At 48.8% G+C, this 12,026-nt stretch overlaps 1 protein-coding gene across 1 annotated transcript in view; it reads right to left on the bottom strand.

Annotated features, from left to right (window-relative positions):
* PIP5K1B (phosphatidylinositol-4-phosphate 5-kinase type 1 beta) overlaps positions 1 to 12,026 on the bottom strand; it is a 293,079-nt gene that overhangs the window by 248,294 nt on the left and 32,759 nt on the right. The gene's annotated exons all lie outside the window — the stretch shown is intronic.

The following is a 12,026-nucleotide window of genomic DNA, read 5'->3' as shown; positions in this document are numbered from 1 at the left end:
TGGTTTCGGCTCAGGTCACGATCTCACCGACTCCTGATTTCGGCTCAGGTCACGATCTCACCGACTCTGGATTTCGGCTCAGGTCATCAGGTCATGATCTCACTGACTCTTGATTTCAGCTCAGGTCACGATCTCACCGACTCCTGATTTCGGCTCAGGTCACGATCTCACCGACTCTTGATTTCGGCTCAGGCCACGATCTCACCATCATGAGATTGAGCCCTGTGTCAGGCTCTGCACTGACAGCGTGGAGGCTGCTTGGGATTCTCTCTCTCCCTCTCTCTCTGTCCCTTCCCTGCACTCTCTCTCAAAATAAAGAAATAAACTCAAAAAAAAAAAAAAATCCTGAAAGCTCAGGGGGAGCCAGCATTGCAAAGAAGGAGCAGGGAACTGGCAGTGAGTTTCCAGTAGGAAGACCCAGTGTGAGCACAGGCCTTGGAGCAGGAGGGTCAGGAGACGAAGAGGCTGCAGACAAGCGGGCAGGAGGCCTGGAAGCCTCTTCTATGCTGTGTACCTTGTGAGCCTCCAAGAGTGAGAGAGAGGATAAGCACTGCCTCCCAAAAACGTATCCCAGGATGCTAACAGGGACGTGTCAACTAAGCCACCAGGTTAAGATGGCTATCCCATTCCAAGGTGAAGAGCCAGGCCTGGATGCACTTCTTCAGAAGACACAGCCCCAAACCAAGTTCACTGCTCTTGAACTCACCCAGAGCGAGGGTGCAAACGTGTCAGGCTGCAGGTGGCTACAAGGAGGGAATGACTGAACGAGCCGTGGGCAGTCTGGTCCCAGAGGGAGGGCCTAAGAAGAGCCGGCTTCCCCATTCCGGTCCGGCAAAGGGCTTCAGCGGGACTAGCTGGAGAGCACGAGACTCCCACAATATGGGAGACACCGCGACCTTGCTGGTGACTCTGGCCTGAGAAATCGAAAGTGGGGGATGGGCGGGCGGGCTGGCTGATGATGGACAAGCCAAATGACACAACACCTACACTGGGAATAGCATGCAATCCCCAAGTCTGTGGGGACCAAGGATGTGCATGTGCCAGGGCCCAGATTCGGATCGCGCCAAGAGCATACGTAGGGGGCTCTGCCAGGCTCCGCCCAACGAGGGCCAAGTGGACAGCAATGGAACCCAACAGATAGGAGAGCGAGTGAGCTTTCCAGGGACTGAGAAAGGAGTGGCAACGAGACTACAGAGTTGTACAGCAGCCAAACCAAGGTGGCTGGAGGGAGGAGGTCCCCACAGACAGGATGGCAGGATGTTTCTGAAGAACGCACCGAAGGGCCCCCTAAGGGCAAGATCCAATGCCAAAAACCCGCAACACAAAAACAGCTCTACTGTGACACTGTCTGCCAATACAAACTTTCCTAGGCCCCGTCCCGTCCTTCCCACCCCCTCCCTACCCAGAAGCAAGAGCTACCGAGTGAGCAAGAGAGAAAGCGTCCAACCACAGACCCTTCTCCCAGCAAGAGGCCGTAGCTGGAGGAGGGGGAACAGAATGAAGTTGGGAGGTTTGACTATTACATGGTATTAGATATTTTAAGTAAGACATATCACCACAGTCACGTGATACGTTTTCATCCAAACAGAGGGAAAATGCTTTCTGCTGAAAAACTTTTTAAAGTTTATTTATTTATTTAGAGGGTGGGGTGGCGAGGGAAAAGGCAGAGAGACAGAGAGAGAGAGGGAGGGAGGGAGGGAGGGAGAGAGGGAGGGAGGGAGAGAGAGAGAATATTCCCAGGCACTGTCAGCACAGAGCCCTATGTGGGGCTGGAACTCAAGCCAGGAGACCATGACCTGAGCCAAAGTCAGACGCTTAACTGACTGAGCCACTCAGGCGCCTCTCTGCTGAATAACTTTTAACGGGAGAGTGGGTGATGAAATAAAGTTGTCTTGTGACAGCATCCCACGACATCTATTTGTTTGAGGAGGATTACACCGAGAACTTCGTCATGGCGGCACATTTCGCGGAAAACAGACTTGGTGAAAATGAGGTCCATCGTGCCCCAGCCTCAACACGGGGGCCACCGCAGTTCCTGGGCTCACCGTGTACCACCTGCATCCCCCGCGGAGCCACACAGAGCCTTCGGCAGCTGTAGACACGGAGCCTACGGACTTCCGGCCCACAGAAGAGATTCGCATCCCCTACACCCTCCTCCTCTTCCAGAAACACACGTGTGGTTCAGGAAGGGATCCCGGCCACCAGGAAGCACCACCGAGCTCAACTCTGATCCTCATGCAACAGGCTCCAAAGAAGTTCCCAATTTTAAGCCTCCTGAGCATGTCCTCGGACGCCACTTAGTAAGATCCCTTCCATGGGGATCCAGCTACGAAGCGCAGAGCCTCAACTCATACCCAGCAGTGAACCCAAGGAAATCAAGCACAGGACGGGGGCCTACCTTCCTGCATTCATTCTCCCCTTGCCTTATGTCACGAAGAGCACATCTCAAGAGGGCAGAGCAGTCAAACGTGATCCAGAACTCACCTTCGGTAAGCCGTGCAGAAGTCCCCAATTACAACGTTAAGTATATTTCAGCGGGTTTTGCCGATCAACACACACTGGCTCGCTCTTTCCGTGATTGTAAATATTCGCCAAGTCTCTACCAGGTAAAGGAGATTTGTCCTCGCTCATAAGCCCTACCCTCATGAGAGCGTATTTAAAACCGAGATAATTTTAAAAGATGTTCCTGGGCCCGCTGTCCACTGGATTTTCAGTTCCTTGAAGGCAGGGACTGGGTCTCATCTACTTTTGTGTCCCCGGGGGCCTGGCATGGAATCTGGGACATAAGCGGGTTCAAAAATCCGATGGATAAGTAGTAAGCAAATGAACAAATGAATATCCTGGCTCATGTTTTAAGCTAGATTCATGTGAACAGTGTACATATGTTTTGAGAGAGAGAGAGAGAGAGAGAGAGGCCTGCTTTTCGTCATTGTTGACTACCCCAGTCTATTCCCTACAGATGAGCTTTGGTATGTTTATTTGATGTTTATAACTGGATACTTCAGTGTTAGGTTATACAGAAGGTTTCCCCCAGGCTACTCTTTCTACAGATTCTGAGACCACGTCAACTGCCCGTTCACTGCCCACTGAGAAAAGAGTGAAAAACTTCCATGGTGGTCCATGACTCCATCTACGAGAATCAACGAGTCGGGTCTCTCAAAGCGAGTAGTACTGCTTTAACACAGATACAGCTAAAAGAATGTGGGCACCTGGGTGGCTCTGTGGGCTAAGTGTCCGACTTCGGCTCCGCTCACGGTCTCGCAGTCCGTGAGTTCGAGCCCTGTGCGTAGGCTCTGTGCTGACAGCTCAGAGCCCGGAGCCCGCTTTGGATTCTGTGTGTGTGTCTCTCTCTCCGACCCTCCCCCGTTTGCGCTCAATCTCTCTCTCTCTCTCTCAAAATAAAAAATAAACATCAAAACATACTAAAAAAACAAATTAATTTTCACCTCTCTTGTGGAAGGACTTCTGGGGACGAAGCAGAGAGAAGGAAGGCTGGCTAGCGCAGGGATGGAAGCAGCAGGCACCAAAGAAGACAGGTCACAAGATTCGGAGTTGGACAGACCTGCGGTCATGTCTTAGCTCCGCTGGGCCTCAGCTTCCACATCTGTAAAATGGAGGCAGTAATGCCCACCTCAAACAAGCACTGTGAGGAGAACCAAACGGCTGGAGGCTCTGAAGGCAGTGGCTGCCACATTAAGGGCGGCGGTTTCATTCGACAGTGGTCTTACGGTTGCGTACACATAAAAGGGATTATATACACCTACCTGCATATTCAAGGACGCTTTCATATACGGGGGTTTCACAACTCAAAGGAGGGGAGATCCACAGCTCAGCTGCTTGGAACTTGGAATGCCTCTTCCCATAGAAACAATGCTAGAAATCACAGAATTTTAGAACCAGAAGGGGCCTCTAAGAGCATCTGTAAAAGCTCCCACGCAGTGGAGTGGGTCCTACCCCAGGCACCCCCGTGGGTGCAAGCCCGCCAAAACCATACAGCCCGTGATGCAGCTGAAACGCTACGCACCAGCAAACAAGAAAGAGAAAACGATTTTAAAATATTCAGTGACTGCGCATCTTCACAGGCTCTGCTGACCTTAACTAGACTGTCTTTCTACCCTGAAGTTCAGTGATGTAGGAAGGGGAGACCTACGCTTGGCACGTCTTGTAACCTACCCTACCCTCCCCACACCCAGCAACTGCTACAAAAGAAACCTTCCAGTCAAGATACGATAAGAACCTTATCTGCAGCATGAACAACAGGCAACAGGCCCGTGGAGGAGAAGGAGATACGTGGGGGAGGGGCGGAGGGGGTGTCCAACCAAGGCAGCGAGAAGTGGGGCGGAGCAGGGCACAGGCAGGAAAGCCTTGGTTAGTTACCAAGTTTCCTTCCGTTATCCCCATCGGCCCTGTTTCACCAAGTTGTGCCCAGACGTAACTATCTGTTGAAGACACTGGAGACCCTGCTGGGTCCCATGCGTATGTCACTGTTTAGGAGCCCCCTGTCACCCTCACTCTGGTCCCTGGCTGTGCCCACCTGACCCCCTGCCACGGGCACAAAGCGCTCTGGGGTCTTCCTACTGCTTATTCTTTGGGATGACGGCAAAGCCTGGCTGTGTGTACTCACAGGATGTTTGCAAGACAAGTGTGCTCAGCTTGGAGAGTGCCTGTAATGGGCTCTCGAATAGAGAACATTTGGAAGAGACTGCAGAAATGACCAAGCTTTTATGTAGTTTTACGTAAACACAGCACAACTCGGACCACGCGAGATATTACTCACAGTACGATGTTAAATGAAACAAAAATCACTTCATGAAAATGTGCATATGGTATGATCCCACTTGTGACATACATGTACGCACTATGGCTTAGCCACTCTTACCTGTATCTGTTTAGAAAAAAGACTGGAAGGAAATACTTTCAATTTTTTTTTTTTTTAATGTTTGTTTATTTTTGAGACAGAGAGAGAGCATGAACAGGGGAGAGTCAGAGAGAGGGAGACACAGAATCCGAAACAGGCTCCAGGCTCTGAGCTGTCAGCACAGAGCCCGACGCGGGGCTCGAACTCACGGACCGCGAGATCATGACCTGAGCCGAAGTCGGCCACTTAACCGACTGAACCACCCAGGCGCCCCGAAATACTTTAAAATGTAAATGATGATTTTGTCTGTGTGAGGGAAATACGGGTTATATATAGATTTTTTTCCTTTGTAATTTTCTGTATTTCCAAGCCTGGTGAAATGGGCAAGTAATTGTAAGAGGAGAGGTGAAATGACATTTAGATACACTGATTAGATAGGGAAAAGCAAAAAAGTCTTTAGAAATGGCCTAATTCAGGGGGCACCTGGGTGGCTCAGTTGGTTGAGTGTCCGACTTCAGCTCAGGTCATGATCTCGCGGCTTGGGAGTTCAAGCCCCTCGTGGGGCTCTGTGCTGACAGCTCAGAGCCTGGAGCCTGCTTCGGATTCTGCGTCTCCCTCTCTCTCTCTGCCCCTAACCCACTCGCATTCTGTCTCCGTCTCTCTCAAAAAGAAATAAACATTAAAAAAAAAAAAAAAAAGAACTGTGTGTTCTAGGGGTGGCTCAGTCGGTTAAGCGTGCAACTTCGGCTCAGGTCATGATCTCACTGTGGGTTCGAGCCCCACGTCGGGCTATGTGCTGACAGCTCAGAGCCTGGAGCCTGCTTCACACTCTGTGTCTCCCTCTCTCTGCCCCTCCCCCGCTCATGCTCTGTCTCTGTCTCTCAATCATAAATAATCGTTAAAAAAAAAGAAGTTAAAAAAAAAAAAAGAAATGACCTAATTCAGTATTTCTCCCAATCTCTCCCAATCATGTAGGTAAAACACGTCTGGACCCTCAGGTGACTTACAAACCTCAAGCCTTGCAACTGATTTGGCAGACAGCCAAATCATGGCTTGAACTCAGATCTTGTGACATTTATGGCCTGTGCCACTCCCATGATATCACAGTGTCCTAGAGTCAGGGACGAACGAACTTCATAAGGAAATGCTCCATAAGGAAAGAGCAAGACTTACTGTGCACACCTACACTTCTCGCTAAATAAATATTTGCCTAGCATTATATCATAGTTTTATGACAGGCAAACAAGTCAGTTGCTACAGGAGCCCCAGTGACTTTGTCACAGCTAGTGAACCTGAGTCCTGGTTACAAAGGTCTTAAGCCTGCATTGCACGGAAGCCCACCTCCAGAGACTTTCAAGGTCAAACTGTATCAGAACGCACCCCTATCCTTTGAAGCCAGGCCTCTCTGGAACAATTAAGAAACGGGCCATGCTATCTTCTACTGCTGCGAACTACACACGTAATAGTCACTTCACTTCCACTCCGTGGCATCATGTTGAGCAGATGTAATACAGCAATATTTTTAAGTTTTTTTTTAATGTTTTATTTATTTTTGAGACAGACAGAGCATGAGTGGGGGAGGGGCAGAGAGAGAGGGAGACACAGAATCCGAAGCAGGCTCCAGGCTCCGAGCTGTCAGCAGAGAGCCCCACGCGGGGCTCAAACCCACGAACCGTGAGATCACGACCCGAGCCGAAGCTGGACGTCCAACCCACTGAGCCACCCAGATGCCCACACTACTTAACGTTTACCCAGTCCCAAAAAGGTCTGGAGAGCAGACAGACTGAAAACCTTCTTTAGAAGCACCCACACCTTAAAGGCTTCAGGTACTTCCTATTTGTAAATAGGGAGCTTGTTAGGAACAAGCATCATCTCCATCCGACAAAAGCATCAGTTCTAAAACCTTTCACTTAAGGAAGAAAACTCGGACACTTGACGCAAGCACGTGTACAGAGCAGCCTGGGGCCACACAGGAGTGGCTTTCCATTTCGCTCTGCTTATCTCCAGCTGGCTGGGCTGGGAGAGCTTTCTAGGCAAAGGGGGTGGGGACATGGCCTCCAAGGACACAGGAGCAGAGAAGGACCGGCTACAGGTGGCAAGTTAAAGAATTGTTTTTCAGACAAGCATACAGACTCCCGACGGGCTAACCAGAAACATAACGCATGAACCCAAGATTCACTTATGGCAGGCAGGGAGAGAGCATGCCGGAGCCTGGACAATATGCCCGTTGCCTTGCCGCCTGGGCCGAGCAGTAATTAACCAAGACTTAGAACTTGAAGTTAGCTGCCAAGCCTGGAGCATGCACAGGCAGAGCAGAGCTGGGAGTGCCCGAGTCGAGCTGCAAAAATGCAAAAAAAAAAAAAAAATGCTGACCGTGGGAAGAATTCAAGGTGGACGAAGCCCCAAAAGAATCTAGGTAAGAGCAGGCTGAAAAGTACTGCCACCTGAGAGACCTCAGGGTGCGCTCTATTCCTGCCCCCCAAATGACTTCGATATTGAGGGAAGCCCTGGAAGGAGACGGACATAGACATGTTTCAGCAGAAGCGTGGAATTCTGAAATACCTTCAAGTTTTCACGGAAGAACATAGTGTGCCCAAGTGGCCTGTCTGCTTTGCAGTCAGTCAAAACAAAGGCGACCAAAACGAAACAAGAACCATGTGGCTTTGGGCCTCAATCACAGACCTCAACTGCGAGAATTTAAGTAAATAAGACAAAAGAAGCCAAAAGGCTAGACTGTACGAAGGTGTCTAAGACGTCATGTTCCATAAAAGCAGAAACACCGACGCTGGGTCATATCTGACGACTAATGATAGGGAAGAATTTGACCAGACACACAAGGAAACCGCTCAACCCCTTTAGGACTGATAACATGGAGATCTACGTTGGGAAGATAAAACGTGAGGCTTAAAAATTCAAAATTAAATGTTCACGACGGATACGGCTAAATCAAAATGGTGGTGGCCAGGGAGGAAGCTGGAGGAGTCTGTGATCGAGAGCAGATGTTGACCAGGATGGTCTGAGGTGCCCCGATGGAGGACACAGATGCTGAGGGCAAGTCCTCCTTGGGTAAAGGGTAAAGCCATGCAGAACCAGTCAAACAGAGGCTCCAGCTCATTCTGAAATCCCAAGGGGTGGGTCTGGGCCCTAAACAAGAACAGATGTTGGTCTTGGCTGGTTGATCGAAAGGGGTTCAAGGGTAGTGCTTAATTAACCTTGGATTGAAGGGCTGAAAATAAGGAGTCTCATAGGACCCTGAAGGAGGGAGATCTGAAAGGACTTGCAGATTGAAAGTAAATGGAGCCCTTTTCACACAGGGCCTGTAACACTCTGTTTAATCCAGAAACATCTGGAAGGTTCCATTTAGTCTAGAAATTTGGTCAACTCGCCGAGGAGCACGAGGACCAAGTTGTAAGTGCCTGATGACCACAGGAGAGCGGGAATGGGGCAGAGGGATTAAGGTCACCCCACCCCTCTTCCGTCCCCACCTTTCAGATAAGAAAACTCACACCCAGAAAGGCGAGGCCAACTGCTTGCCCAGGATGACAACTAACTCTCTCACGGCAGAGCCAGGGTTAGCACCTGGATCTTTTCCTATCATTCCAGCAATTTTCACATTATTCCGTGCTCTCACATGAACCATAGGTAGCACCCAGCATTCTCCCATCAAACAGGAATTAAACTTGTTTTTGCTAGAAAACTATTACTGCTTTTATTCTTAATTGGGGGGAAATTCAGGAAAGCCATAAAAGAAGGAAAATCAACTGCAGCTTCATTTCTCAAAGCAACCTCCATTTTTAAGAAATTTTCATTATTTCTGTTAAATACGGTTTAGAGCCATTGTCATAGTTGGACAATATATATTTCATAGCGTGACTATTTATTCTACTGGTTTATTAGCTGGCCCACTGAACTTTGTGTCATCAGCTAGACAAAATACAGGGCTTTTAAAGATTTCTATCCAAGTCCTAAGGATCTTTCTCACATGGGGGCCAAGGAAAAATCTGAACTCCTGCCTCTGGGGACTTCTTTCCAAGCTGTCACTCAGTCGTTAATTGAGCTATGGCATCTGAATAGACTCAGCTGTGAACTTACTGGATTGTTTTGCCATCCTCCAACCGCTATTATGTGCGTAAGGAAACGTGTGAAAGGTTTTTGTCAAATGCTTCCACGTCTATGGCCCTCTCTCGCTCTGCCGATCTAGAACACTTCTCGAAAAAGGCAGCTGGGAGAGCCTGGGTGGCTCAGCCGGTTGAGCGACCGACTTCGGCTCAGGTCATGATCTCATGGTTTGTGAGATGGAGCCCCGCGTGGGGCTCTGTGCCGACAACTCAGAGCCTGGAGCCTGCTTCAGATTCTGCGTCTCCGTGTCTCTCTCTGCCCCTCCTCCGCTCGCACTTTGTCTTTCAAAAATAAATAAACATGAAAAAATTTTTAAAAAGGCAATGTGATCAATTAGTGACTGCACGTTAGTAAATTTATGCTGGTTTCTAGGGATCAATACAATCTCTTCTACGGGTCTGCAAATCACGCACATGCGTGGTAATCCAGAATATTTGCAAGGGAACGATTCATACGCTGACGTGTCAGGAATTAAACTCCTTCAAAAGTTGCACAGAAGAACATCTGCATGTTTCTCAACTTCTGAAATGTCTCCCCCCTGCAAAATTTATTCAACGATCACTGGCAGGGTCTCAAAGGTGGTAACTTCTAACTCCTTCGACACCTCCAGATATGATCTAGTAGGTCCTAGAGATCTGAACTCCTTCAGATTAACTAGATGTTCTTTCACTGTCTTCTACGTCCCCCTTAATTCTTCCCTTTTCACTGTGAAGATCGTTTTTCTCTTTGCCGGAGAACTGGGAGCAAAATAGTCTGTATGTGTCATGTATTAATGTCAGCCTCATCCTCTCATTTATGCAACAGTCTCTCTCTGTCTCCATTCTTCCAGCTCCAGCTATCACTAAGAAGCCAAACAAACTAAGACCCTATTTTCAAACTACAAACGACATACCACACACTGTACGTTCTCAAACACACACCTGCACGTAGGCCAAAAAGGTTCAACCTGGCCAGTGAAGAAATTAACACAACAACGAAATGTCATCTTGTAGCAAAAGCCATGGAAACCCACCTTTCAACAGCATGCTGGTGAGTTTGCAGGGAAAACGGACCTACCCGCTGGACCTAGGATAACGTTAACTGTGCCTTTGGAGGGCAAATACACAAGATGTTTATGCCCTTTGGAAAGCAGGAAAGCTACACCTGAATGTTTATCTTAAGGGACTCATTCTGAAATAAATCTGAAATAAAAGAAGGTCCAAGTAAACAAATATGCCCCTCAGAAATATCATCATGGCCCCAAACAGTCTAAATATCCAATAGATATTGAGAGAGTAGACAGTCTAAATATCCAACGATGGAAATGGTTAAATGAACTACAAAACTTCAACCACGGCTGGCCAAATAACGTCCCCTCCCGAAGATGTCCGAGTCCTGACCCACGGAACCCGTGAATATGTGGTCTTACGTGGTAGAAGGAACTTTGCCGACGTGATTCACTTAAGGATTTTGAGATGGAGAGATCACCCTGGATTATCCAAGCAGGCCCAACACATCACAAAGGGCCATGCTAAGAGGCGGGCCCTGCCTGGGCCAGAGCCAGAGAAGGAGCCGTGACAAGAGAAGCAGAGGGGAGAGACTCAGAGATGAGACTTGAGGTTGGTCTGTTACTGGCTTTGAGGACAGAGGAAGGGGTCATGCGCCAAAGTACGCGGAGGCCTCCAGGAGTCGGAAAAGGCAAGACAACATTCTCTCCTAGAGACTTGAGCAGGGACACTGTCTTGCCAATACCTCAACTGTAGGAATTCTGATCATCAGAACCGTAGAATACCACATCTGTGTCCTCGGAAGTCACTACACTTATGGTAAATTTTTACAGCAGCAACACTAATACACGACCAGGCAGCCACTAAAAACGATAAAACAGAGGAGTGTATGGCAACGGAAGAAAATCGCTAACACGCACAGATGGGGAAATGGCAGGCATGGCGATTATTACTCTGTGAAATACATACAGATAGACTGAGGTTCTGAGGCACCTGGGTGGCTCAGGAGGCTAAGCATCGGGACTCCTGATTTGAGCTCGGGTTCCTGAGTTCGACCCCCACACTGGGCTCTACACTTGACAGTGTAGAATCTGCTTGGGATTCTCTCTCTGCCCCTCTCCGGCTCGCTTGCTCGTTCTCTAAATAAATAAAGTAATTAAAAAAAAAAGATTTATAGGAACAGTTGAAAATATATCAATAGATTAAAAGACCTCGTAACCGGTCCCCCCACTTCTGCCCACAAGCACCTAAGACCCAGAATGGTCCTTTTCAAATATGGAATTAATTACCTTACTCCTCTGCTCAAAACCCTCCAGCGGCTTCTGTCATCGCAAAGAAAAAGCCCAAGTCCCAAGAAGAACATACAGAGCCCAGGTCCGTGGCAGCGCACGGCTCTGGGAAGAGGCACCCACGCGTACTTTACGTGACTGGCAGTGACCTCCACCCAGGCACGAGCCGGCTCCTACTCCCTCCGGCTCTCCGAGCTTCCCGCCTTTGCTCTCTGCCTTGCTGACGCCACCTCGGCCTCACTGGCCAACTTTCTATTCCTAGAACATACCAAGCACACTCCTTCATACTTTCCACATGCCCTGCTCCCTCTGCCTCAAGTACCATATCCAGGGGTAGGTTTCCTAGGACAAAGGGCAGGGCAGGGCCGTCTCCTGGATCTGCTCTCCAAACACTTACATCATCTGTAAAGAGGTGGGTATGTCTATTTCCCTACAACCTCACCGGCACTGCCTTTTATCACTTCAAGGTGTGTTTGTTACAAAGTGATAGTTCAGTTTTGTGTTCGCTTCTAGTTTGAACATTGTGAGCGTGTACGACTAGAAATAACACGCCACACACATTACACACTGGGATACCTTTTGGTGTCATCTGTGTAAGAGAATAGTGGGGGGGCTACGTCATCTGTATTTTAATGCCTCATTACCTCACTTCCTTCCAGTCGCTGCGCAAAGGTCACCACCTTATGAACGAGGCTCTCCTTGACGACTTTGTTTTCAATAAGAATCCCAGCGTCCACCTCCCAATTCCCTAATCCTGCTTACTTTTCCCTGTGG

The sequence above is a fragment of the Puma concolor genome, chromosome D4 (genome assembly GCF_028749965.1).
Source record: "Puma concolor isolate L17-30 chromosome D4, mPumCon1.1.hap2, whole genome shotgun sequence".
NCBI lineage: Eukaryota > Metazoa > Chordata > Mammalia > Carnivora > Felidae > Puma > Puma concolor.
The sequence above is the reverse complement of the archived record's forward strand: the minus strand, read 5'-3'. Positions and strand labels throughout refer to the sequence as shown.